This window comes from Pelophylax lessonae, assembly GCF_965119305.1.
Source record: "Pelophylax lessonae genome assembly, chromosome: 7".
Taxonomy (NCBI): domain Eukaryota; kingdom Metazoa; phylum Chordata; class Amphibia; order Anura; family Ranidae; genus Pelophylax; species Pelophylax lessonae.
The window spans coordinates 178,961,320-178,973,629 of record NC_138774.1 but is presented as its reverse complement, the minus strand read 5'-3'; positions in this window follow the sequence as shown (position 1 = coordinate 178,973,629).

Sequence of the window (12,310 nt, the reverse complement as noted above, 5' to 3'; positions counted from 1 at the left end):
ATTCCCCCGGAACCAGGGCAGCCACCACCGACCGCAGGGATTCCATGCGGAACTTGCGAACCCGCACAGAGCGGTTCAGAGCCTTCAAGTCCAGAATTGGACGAACCTTGCCCTCCTTCCTGGGCACGGTGAACAGATTGGAATAAAACCCCCGAAATCTGTCCCGATGAGGCACCGGAACCACCACTCCCTGAGCCCTCAGGTCCCGCACCGCCAGGTGCAGGTCCCGTAAACGCTCTGGAGACAGCTGAAGATTTGAGGGAAAAAATCTGCTCTCCGGCCGAGAGAGAAACTCGATCTTGTAACCAGATCGAACGATCTCCTGAACCCATCTGTCCCGCACGCGGGCCAACCAGGGTTGAAGAAAAACCGAGCAAGCGTCCCCCCACCCCAAAACTGGGTGAGGGCGCCCCTTCAGGCCGCACTGTTATGGGCTACGGATCCGGACTGACCGGACTTCTGTTTCCCAGACCAGGGCTTCTTTTGAGAGCCTTGACCTTTGAACGGTTTGCCCTTGTAGTGCGACCGAAAGGCACGAAAGGACCCCTGAGGGGGCCGAAAATTAGCATGCTTCTTCCCAGAAGCCCCCTTAGCCTTGGGGAAATGGGGCAAGAGAGTGCTCTTACCCCCGGTGATCCCCTTAATCAACACATCCAAGGACTCCCCAAAAAGGCGAGACCCATCATAAGGCAGATTGGCTAAGGTCTTACGTGAAGATTGGTCCACCGACCAACATTTCAACCAAACCAGGCGGCGAGACAACACCGCCACGCTGTGCACACGTGCAGCCAACGGGACTAAGTCCAAGTCCGCATCACACAGATACATGACACCCTGGTGGATTTGATCCACCATATCCAGGGTCGCCGGCGAGGCCGAATCGGCCACTAGGACGCGCCTAAGCATCTGCGTCAAACTTGCGACAGCCTGGGCCGCCATGAGAGAGGCAAACAGAGCCTTAAGCATAGAACCCGTAATAGAGTAAGTATGACGGGCAAGAGACTCCAATCTCCTATCCGTGGCATCACGGAACACCGGGGAATCCTCTGCAGGAATCGCAGTAGATTTGTTTAAAACCGCAATTGCGTGGTCCACCGGGGGTGGCACACATCACCGTTCATCAGTGGAAGGCGAGAAAGGATAACGCAGCTTGAACCTACTTGGCACAGCAAAAGGTTTGCGTAGATTGCGCCATTGTTCCTTAACAGCGCGCTGAAAATCATCATTGCAGGGAAAAACCTGCGGCGTCCTGCGTTTTCTCTGCGTCCCATAAGCCGCCAAGGCAGCGGGGGGACACACTTCATCCTGCAAACGCAGCATTTGTTTTATGGAAGCAATCAATTCATCCATGATTGCAAGCACTTCAGGCGAACCAGGGGGAGAATTATCAACCCCTTCAACTTCAGCCTCCACCTCGGACCCCACTAGATCCAGGGAGGAGCGGGACCCCGATAAGGAGACCCCCGCCATAACAGCCCCATCACCTTCACCCTCAGAATCAGAGGAAAGAGAAACTCTGGGTCTCTTGGTAGATTGAGCAGCCACCAGCATCTGCACCTGAGCAGCAAGGCCAGCCACAATAGTGGCTAAATCCCCCCCTGGGGGGGAAACAGCGGTCCCCTGGCTATCCACCAAGGCAGCAGGAAATTTGCCCTCCTGAGAATCCATTGCCCCAATATTAAAATGCCGGATAATAAAGGGTTAACTGCCCCTTTAACAAGCGCGGCGAGCGCAGCCCACCGCACCACACACAAGCACAATGAGATCCCCACAGGGACAATAAAACTGACACAGGCAATGGATAAGAAGGATATAACCTGAGGAGACCCTCGCCGCTGCTGCTGCCTCGATCGGTGTACCCAGGAGAAGAGGAAGTGATGTGACCAGGGCGCTCTATTAAAGCCTATGGGAGGCTACAAGAAAATGGCCGCCATGCATGTAGAACATGCGGCCGGAGCGAGTGTAGGCAAAATGGCGCCGTTTGGCGCCGAAACCGCCGCTCCACAGTACAGTAATGCACACATTTTAGCCATATATAAAAAAAAACATGGTAGATCGCTGCAGCGATCGCTGTATAGTGCCCAAACATGCCACAAAACATGCCCCACAGCACACAGCTTCTCACACTGACAAAGCTGACACACATAGTGTCACACAGCTCCCCCCCCCCCCTTGCAGCCCACAGCATGCAGCCGAGTGATAGGGAGACAAACAGTGAGAACAGAGGCAGGTTACACAGTCCCAGACTGACACCCCGCCCAGACAGACAGGTCCCCACATAGATACACTTACCTCACAATGGCGTGGGGGACCCGCACAGGCGAACAAGCCGCTGCACATGAGGCAGGGAGAGTCACATACAAGACGCACAAAATGGGGGTTAAGAAACCGCACAGCGTCCAGTGAGGTAGCCACCTCACCAATCATCCCTGCACCGAACAGGGATGGGTCGTTCACTGTGCCAGGAGCGTTACCTGGCTGAACGCTCGATGGCAGGCTGGGAAGCCACTGACCCACGACCTGCGACCAGGGGGATCAGCCCGAGACCCAGCCCGCATGATCCTCTTCATCAGAAGAACTAACTAATGCTGACAAAAAGAACAGCTAAGTAAAGGTAGAGAGAAAACTCAAACAAAAAATCAAAAAAGAAGAAAGAGTCTGGGGCACAAAGCCCCAGCACAGAGAGAGCCAGCCACTCCTGACAAGCTAGACATTGAAACTGAGATATGGTTGCAGGAAGTAGGAGGGTATTGACTGAGGGGACCACCCCTTGAGGGTGGGATATGTTAAAAGCTTTAATGTTAACATATTCTGTTGCCTAGCTACTCCTTCGGAGCAAAGTCTAATACCCCATATGTGACGAATATGAAGAGGCGGCGACTGTCGGAGGACGTAAGAGAAATAGAGTTTTTGTAAGAACTTACCGTAAAACTCTTTTCTCTGAGTCCTCTGACAGTCGCAGCCCATTCAGTATACCTTCACAAGTGGGTAATGGCGCCCTCTGCAGGAGTAAGCTAGGCAGTGAAAGGTTAATAAAAAAAACTTCACACTGAGACACACCTCTAGGGGGCCGTCCCTCAGTCATTATCCTGACACAGTTAGCACTGTTCTCCAGTTTCGTAGCAAGCAGTACCGGAAGGCGTCAACCCCAAAGAAAAAAAACAGAGGGGCGGGGGCTGCGACTGTCAGAGGACTCAGAGAAAAGAGTTTTACGGTAATTTCTTACAAAAACTTTATTTTCTCTTAAGTCCTCTGACAGTCGCGGCCCGTTCAGTATACCTTCACGAGTGGGCCGTCCCAAAGCAGTGCAGGTGTGAGGGGTGGGAAGACGCAACCTACAGAAAAGGTAATGTGTCAACCAGGCCAGAGAAAAAAACCGAGCCAACATGGCAACAGAAGCTCAACAGGAGCTAACCCAGAACAAAAAACACCCCAGAAAAGAGATGTAACAACACGTCTCTACAAACAACCGCCGCACTCAAAACCTTGCAGCCAAAGGAAGCATCCGAGGATACCATCACATGTAAAATTTTGTGAAAGTGTGCGCAGACGACCAGGTCACCGCTTTGCACACCTGAGCCACAGAGGCCTGATGGCGAAATGCCCAAGAGGCACTGACAGCTCTATTAGAATGTGCCCTTACAGGGAAAGGAGGAACCTGACCCTTGATTGAATAGGCCTGAACAATCGTCTGTCTGATCCATTTAGAAATGGTTGCCGCGGACGCAGCCAAACCCTTCCGAGGTCCCTCAGGATGGACAAACAGGGAATCAGACTTCCTAAAAGACTCCGTGGCAGACAGGTAAACCCTGACCGCCCGGACCACATCCAAGGAATGTAAGGCAAATTCCTTGGGATGCTTGGGTTTCGCACAAAGCGAAGGGAAGACAATATCTTCGTTGAGGTGGAAAGCAGATACCACCTTGGGAAGAAAATATTGATTGGGTCTCAAGACCACTTTATCCCTATGAACAACCAGAAAAGGCGAACGGCAAGACAGAGCTGCCAGCTCAGACACTCTGCGAGCAGAGGTGACAGCCACCAGAAAGGCAACTTTCTGGGACAACACAGGCAGAGGTATTTCTCTGATGTTCTCAAAGGGAGGCCATTGCAAAATGGACAAAACCAAATTCAGGTCCCATGGAGGCAAAGGAGCATTCCTCGGGGGAGCCAGATGACGCACCCCTTGAAAAAAGGTGCGAATCAAGGAATTAGTCGCCAAGGGATGCTGGAAGAAAATGGCTAAGGCTGACAACTAACCTTTTATCGTGGCCAGCCTGCAGGAAGGCCAAAATCCACGCCACCAAGGAGTGTGGATGAAACCCGTGCAATTCACACCAGGCAATAAACGCCTTCCAGGTACGGTGGTAAATCTTCCTTGAGGTAGCTTTCCGAGCTTTCAGTAAGGTAGGAATGACAGCACTCGAGATACCCTGTCTCTCAAAACTTGGCTTTCAACAGCCACACCATTAAAGCCAGAGACTGTAAATCAGGATGGAAGATCGGCCCTGGAGACAGTAGATCGTCTCTCAGCGGAAGCCGCCAGGGAGGCTCGACAACCAGCTGCACAACGTCTGCGTACCATGACAGACGCGGCCAGTCTGGGCCACCAGAATTATCTGCACCCGTTCCGACGCCAACCTGCGGAGAAACCTGGATAACAGTTGAATCGGAGGGAAGGCATAACTCAGCCGATACCGGTACCACCACCGAGTCTGTGGCGTGCGCCAGAGGATCGCGGGTTCTGGCCACGTCCAGAGTCCCCCACCGGGCACACAGGAGGTGAAACACCTCGGGATGCAGGGACCATTCCCCCTGGTCCAGGGACTGGCGACTCAGATAGTCCACCTGACAGTTTTCCACACCCGGAATGTGAACAGTCGAAATCGCTGGAACGTGCGTCTTGGCCCAAGACAGGATCTCGGCCACTTCCTTGGTCGCCTGGTCACTCTTGGTGCCCCCTTGGTGATTGATGTAAGCCACCGCCGTGGCGCTGTCCGAGTGAACCCGAATCGGGCGACCCTGTAGCCGAGTCGTCCAATGGAACAAGCAGAGCTTAAATGCCGGAGCTCCAAGACGTTTATCGGTAAGGAGGATTCCTCCGCCGACCACGTTCCCTGGGCACAAAGTGCATCCAGAACTCCACCCTAGCCCAACAGGCTGGCATCCGTGGTTATCACTGTCCAAGATTTGCCTTGTGTCAGAGCTGGTAACAGGAGCCACCACGAAAGGTTCGTCCTTGTGAGGTGGCTCAGAGATATCCTCCTGTCCAATGACTGAGGTTTTCTGTCCCACCTGGCAAGAATCTCTGCTTGCAGAGTTCTCATGTGAAACTGAGCAAACGGGATGGCTTCGAAAGCCGAAACCATCAGACCCAGAGACCGCATGCAGGCTTGCAGAGAGGAGAGATCGTTGTCCCTGAGAGACCTGATCTCGCCCTGTAGGGTCCAAAGTTTCTCCTCCAGGAGAAAAACCTTTGCTTGAGCGGAGTCCAAAACCATCCCCAGGTAATTGAGGCGAACTGACGAGGTCAGAGCCGACTTCTGAAAGTTGAGTGTCCTCCCGAACTTATGGAGCGTCTGAGCTGTGATTGTCAAATCACTCGCCAAAGTGGCACACAAGCTCGCCCTTAACAGGAGGTCGTCCAGATAATCGAGGACTGCAATCCCTTCATGCGCAGCAAAGCCAGCACCGGAGCCAAAACCTTGGTGAATACCCTGGGAGTCCAAGCGAGACCGAAGGGTAATGCCACAAACTGAAAATGCTCCTCTGCCACTGCGAAGCGGAGATACTGCTGATGGCCCTTGAAGATAGGAATGTGCAGATACGCATCCTTTAAGTCAATGGAGGCCAGAAAGTCCCCTGGACTCAACCATGCCACCACCGACCGGAACTTCTTTACCTGCACAAAGCGGTTTAGTGACCTTAGGTCCAGAATTGGACGCATCTTGCCCTCCTTCCTGGGCACCGTGAACGATTTGGAATAGAACCCGCGGAACCTGTCCCGCTGAGGGACTGGTAAAATGGCTCCTTTGAGATCCTTTAAACGATTGGGGAGTCAGACGGAGATTTGATGGAAAGAACCTGTCTGCGGGGGGGGGAGATCGAAACTCGATCTTGTACCCTGAATGAATCAGTTCGTGAACCCACCTGTCCCGAAGTTGGGACAACCAGGGTTCCTGAAAGTAATGCAGACGTCCCCCCACCCCTGAAACGGGTGAGGGCGTCCCTTAAGGCGGAGGAGGGCCGGGCCGCCGAACCGGCCTTGGGTTTCCTGGACCATGGCTTCCTGGGGCCGCCTAAAGTCTTGAAGGATTTACCTTTTTCCTGTGCCCCTGAGGCACGAAAGGACCCACGATGAGCTTTGAAAGAAGGACCCCGCCTAGCGCGGGGAGATTTTCCCTTAGAGGCTTGGGGCAAAAGGGTGCTCTTACCACCCGTAAGACCTTTGATCAACTCATCCAAGGTATCCCCAAAAAGGCGACATCAGACACCGTCTTCTTGGAAGCGTGGTCAGCCGACCAACTTTTTAGCCAAATAATGCAGTGGATTGCGACCCCAACCACAGACAACCTTGCGACCAAAGGAGCCTCGTCCAAGGCCGCATCACACAGGTACATCACGGCCTGGGCCATTTGATCCACCATGGCAGCCAGAAAAGCCGACTCCACCACTAAGATGCGCCTAAGCACCTTGGTCCATTCCATGACAGCTTGAGAAACCATCACCGACGCAAACACAGGCTTTAGCAGGGAGCCCGCCACCAAATACATGTGGCGGGAAAGCGTCTTCACGCGCCTATCTGCTGGATCCTTGAACACCGGGGAGTCCTCCACAGGCATCAATGTGGATTTATTCAACCTAGAAAACAGTGTGGTCCACCTTTGGGGACACCGTCCAACGATTGTCTACAGGATTCGCAAATGGATAGAGGTATTTAAGCCGCTTAGGCACCGCCAGCATATGCTTGATGCGACGCCATTGGTCGTTCACAGTTTTGTAAAAATTCCTCGGGGCAGGGAACAAAAACCTTACCCGACTTCTGGGCTTTGCGGGACCCGAAGGACACCTGCTTACCTGACTGGGTGGGCTCATCATCAATATTTAAAGTCTCCCTGATGTGTCGTTTATACCGGAGATTCTTGCGGCGCCTCACCAGAAGGTGCAGGCCACAGAACAGATCGCGGAGGCCTTCCGACGATATTATGCCTCTTTATACAATCTGACCCCGGACGCGTCTTCGTCCACCCGGGAGGCACTCCGATATAAGATCCAGGAGTACATACGGACCTCTGGCCTTCCTGGCCTCTCCACAGAAGACCTGGAGCGACTGAAGGAGCCGCTTCACCTTGATGAGCTCTTGGGGGCTATTGCGAGGTCCCAGAGTGGGAGGGCACCGGGGCCCGATGGCTACTCTCTGGCCTATTATAAATGCTTTACAGATATTCTGGCCCCACATTTCCTCGCTGCCTACAACGCGACGGGCTCGGGAGAAGAGTTTCCGGTTGATTCGCTCTGCGCACACATAACAGTGATAGCGAAGGAGGGCAAGGATCCTCTCCTGTGTCCCAGCTACCGGCCCATCTCGCTCCTTAATGTGGACCTGAAGCTTTTTACCAAGATCCTGGCATCCCGCTTGGCTCCATTGCTCCCGCAATTAGTCCAGGACGATCAGGTGGGATTTGTGCCTACCCGAGAAGCTTGGGATAACACCACGAAGGCTCTAAACATCCTACATGTAGTGTGTGCCCGGAAGACCCCCATGCTACTTCTCTCGACGGATGCCGAAAAGGTGTTCGATCGGGTGAATTGGGACTTTCTTCTGGAAACTATGAGACACATTGGACTCGGGGAGCGCATTATGATGTCTTGGATCGGCGCGATTTACTCCCGCCCGTCGGCGTGTGTCAAGGTCAACGGCATGCTATCTGGTCCTTTGGATATCTCCAATGGAACGCGACAATGATGCCCCCTGTCCCCTCTGATATTCGTCCTGACTCTTGAGCCTTTCCTGCGCATGGTCAGGGCTAATACTGACATAGGTGGAATTGCGGTCTCGCCTTCGCTCACCCCGAAGGTAGCGGCTTACGCCGACGACCTTCTTTTCTTTCTCTCTAAGCCGCTCCTCTCCCTACCTAATCTCCTACGGGAGTTCCGTGCCTATGAGGCACTGTCCTTGTACAAAATTAATTACCAGAAATCGGAGGCCTTGCCGGTCTCGATGCCTTCGCTACGTCCTCTCCAGAGGGATTTCCCTTTTAAGTGGAGGTCCTCCCAAATCAAGTACCTCGGTGTATTTCTTCCTAATTGCCCTGACCGCGTCTTCGAATGCAACTTTCCCCCTCTCCTTGCCCGTATCCGAAAAGATCTGGAGGACTGGAAAAAAGGGTATGTTCTCTTGGTTCGGGCGCTGTAACATCATAAAAATGAACATTATACCTCGACTGCTTTATGTGCTACAAGCCCTGCCAATTTATATTCCGCAGGCCTTCCTCCGGCAAGCCTTTCGCAGGTTTCTTTGGCTCCGGAGTCCCCCCCCCCCCGCCTGGCGTTGCGAGTTCTTCGCATGCCCAAGCTGGGTGGTGGCATGGCCTTTCCAGACGCAACAATGTATTACGCATCTTGTCATCTTGCCCGGGTCTTGGACTGGCATGTGCATGGATCTCTGAAACAGTGGGTGTGCATCGAGCGGAGCGTTGGAGACTCCCCTCCAGAGTCTCTACTCTGGGGCACATCTGCATCGCCTAGATGGGCTTTGGATCACACGACAATAGGTGCCACGCTGGGGCTGGGGCGTAAGATGATCAGGGATGGCACTGTAGCTACTCTGCCTTCCCCTGTTTCCGGTGCTCGACAATCGGGATTTCAGCCAGGGCCTGACGGACCCGGGGTTCTGCAACCTGAGGACCAGGGGTCTTTACCAGGCCAGACATTTCATTAGCCGAGGACAGTGGGTCCCTCGGCAGGCTCTCTTCTCTGACAGCTCCTTTTCGGCCTTGTCCTTCTGGCACAAGATACAGCTAGCTCATTTCCTGCGCTCCCTGCCACCAGCGGCCTCCTTCTTGTGCCGTCTCACTCCCTTCGAAGAGCTCTGTGCGTCCGACTCCCCACTGCACCACACGATCTCCTCACTGTATAAGCTCCTGACGAGCCCTGAGCCCGCCTTCAGACCCCTATTCTTAACCCGTTGGGAAAAAGATCTAGGGCTTTCTCTGTCCGACCATCAGGTGGAGAGTATTTTCTTCTTTACCTATAAGACCTCTACGTGCTCCAGATATCAAGAAGCCGGGTACAAATTCCTGACCCGGTGGTATTTCACCCTGGCCAGGCTGCATAAGATGTTCCCCTCGTGTTCGGATCTTTGCTGGAGCTGTGGGGAAGAGGTGGGATCCCTTCTCCACATCTTCTGGTCCAGCAGTCGCCTACGCCCCTTCTGGGCAGAGGTACTGCGCATCTCGCAGAAGTTCACGGATCATACCCTCACTCTAGATCCCGCACTCTTCCTCCTCCACCACAATAGCTTTCCGCGTTCGTCCTACCGGAAGTCGATCCTGCCGCTCCTACTCACGGCCGCCAAGAGCTGCATCCCTCTTCTCTGGAAACAGTCACGGCCCCCCACATTGGCCATGTGGTTGAGAAAAGTAGCAAATATTAATGAAATGGAAGATCTGGTGGCGGCTAAACGAGGCTCGCGGGAAAAGGTCCACAAACGATGGTACTACTGGCATGAGTTTAGCTTCTCCGCTGAATACAAAGATTTGATCGCTTAACTGGGTGTCGGCGTCCGGGTTGGCCATCTCCCCCCCCCCTTTTTCTCCTGCTTTCTCCTCCCATCACCTTTCTCTTCTTTTTGCTCTTCCCCCTTCTAGAAAACTACTCTCCCCCTGGGCACATATGTACTTCATATACGGTGATGACTGCGGGGCAGTCGAGCTGTCGGACTGGTTCCTCCTCTCCTTAACGGACCGGCCGTTTGAGAGATGCCGGGGGAGGGGAGGTCCTGTCTGGGAGGTCCTGTCTGTGAGATCTGCGCCCCGCAGCCCACGTTTTTTTTTTTTTTTGAACTTCCATATCCTGTTATAGCGGTTCGAACACATGTTCTCTCATGCGTTTCTTTTTGATTGTTTCATGATCTGCTGAATGTTCATCTATTGTACTTGGACATCTACCAATATGCTCTGTTGTCTTGTATTCTATTGTATGCCCTTTTTCCTTTTTCAATAAACATTGAATTTATAAAAAAAAAAGTCTCCCTGACGGAGCTAATGAGTGCATCCACTATAGCGTGTTCCCGCGCCGCAGTAGAAGAGGACTCCTCCTCCTCCCCATCTGAATGTGAGGACTGGGACCCCTCAGGGGGGACGTTGTCCGTGGCAACCAAATCAGGCTCAGAAGAAAAAATAAACAGAAAAGTGTAGCGCCAACAAATATTAGCACTGGATACGTTAATAGTAAAATTGAACATACACTTTAAAAAGACACATCATCACAATGTAGCTCTTAATTACTGCATGTACATCGTTCACAGGTGAATATCCTTAGGAAAAAGGGAAAAATTGAGTCCATCCTCAAGTTGAAACACCATAGCCAAACAAGCATATGTCCCTTGATAAATAGGTCACAGAGACGATGAGGTAGAGGATGTAAGGAGAGGTCCCACTCCCAGGATCAGATCTAAATTCCACCACCGTGCTCCACACAGACACAACCCTCACCAGAGTGAGTGGATCCCCAAATGAATGAGTGGTCAGAGGAGCGTATGGTACATGTGGTCAGCGTAGAGTCCACAGCCTGTATGTGGTGATCCTCCAACTCCTCCCTAATCTCCGATTAGAATGACAATGGGAAGTGTTCCCCTCCTGGGCCTCACCAATCAGTAACAGTAAGATAAAACCTCAAAGGAAAGGAACTCCAATCGCGTAATACGTAATGACTTTTATTATAAATTCAAGCAGAATACTACTCACATGTCAGCAGTGAATCACAACATGTATCAAAGATGGCCGCAGCGTGTGTGTGTGTGCATCATGCCTGGTGCGCTTCGTCATCAAAGACGTTTTCAAAGGCGTCAAGTTACACCTAGTGGCCTATCACATTATGTGTGTGTGACCAAGTGCGGCTATCTTTCTTTTTTTTTGTTTATCTGAGTCAGAAGACTGAGAGGGCATCGGTCGTTTTTGAGTAATGCGTTCAGACATCAGCAGATCAACCTTGGACGACAAAGTCGCAAGCGCAGCAGATAGGGAGGCCATGGAAGTTGACTCAGGGGTTCCTAAAGCACTGACCAGGTCTGCGGGGAATTTGTTCTCCCGGGACTCCATTTTGTAATAAAAAACTTTTTTGGGACACTGGCCCTTTAAAATGGCGGTACCTGCGGTCCGCACCGCCAGTGGAGACCCCTTAAAAACAGTTATAGCCACAGAGAAAGTACAGTTTTTGCAGGAAAATGCCAGAAAAAACAGCCAAAAATCACCCCACAGTGTCACAGTGTACTTGCCCAGACCTCCACACACGCTGCTGCAGTGAAGAGAAGTGAAAAAGGAAGTGACCTCATGCACTAGAGCAGGGTTTCTCAACTCCGGTCCTCAGGGCACACTAACAGGCCAGATTCTAAGTATTACCTTAGGGAGATGCAGACTAGAATACTGCAGTCACTGAGCAGCAAATGATATCACCTGTGATGTATTTCAGCTTTCTTGCAAACCTGGCCTGTTAGTGTGCCCTGAGGACCGGAGTTGAGAAACACTGCACTAGAGGCTGATGCATGCCCTGAGCCACAGTAAAATGGTGCCTAATAGAAACAAATGGGAGGAAGCACTCGCAAAATGGTCGCCCCCTTACTAGGCGGCCACCTATAGTTAAGATGGCGCCCGAACCGGCGCCAAAATTACAGAAAAAAAATGGCTGCTGCCCACACAAAAAAGCTAAAACAGCCTGCCCTCACCCAAAATGGCGGCTGAGCGATTGGCACCAAGGCAGTGTAAAACCCAGAAGGTTGGCCACTGTGGGGAACCTCAGAAATACCCCCAAGAATGCACTAAGCCCCCACACCCCCCATCCATAGCAGTGTATACCACAGTGTGCCCCCAGCGGGGGCAGGGAGGTAGGGGCCGCACAAAACGGCAAGGGGGGATATCACAGAGATCACCTTTTTCTGCCATCCCCCAGGAGTGGGCCCACATAACACCCCACAGAAGACTGTCCCAGGGACACGGGGGTAGCATCACTCACCGTTCCACGGATAGCGGGCTCCGCTCTGATAGAGAGTGGGGGTGCCGTCAGCCAGGAAGGGATGCTAGCAATACACGGG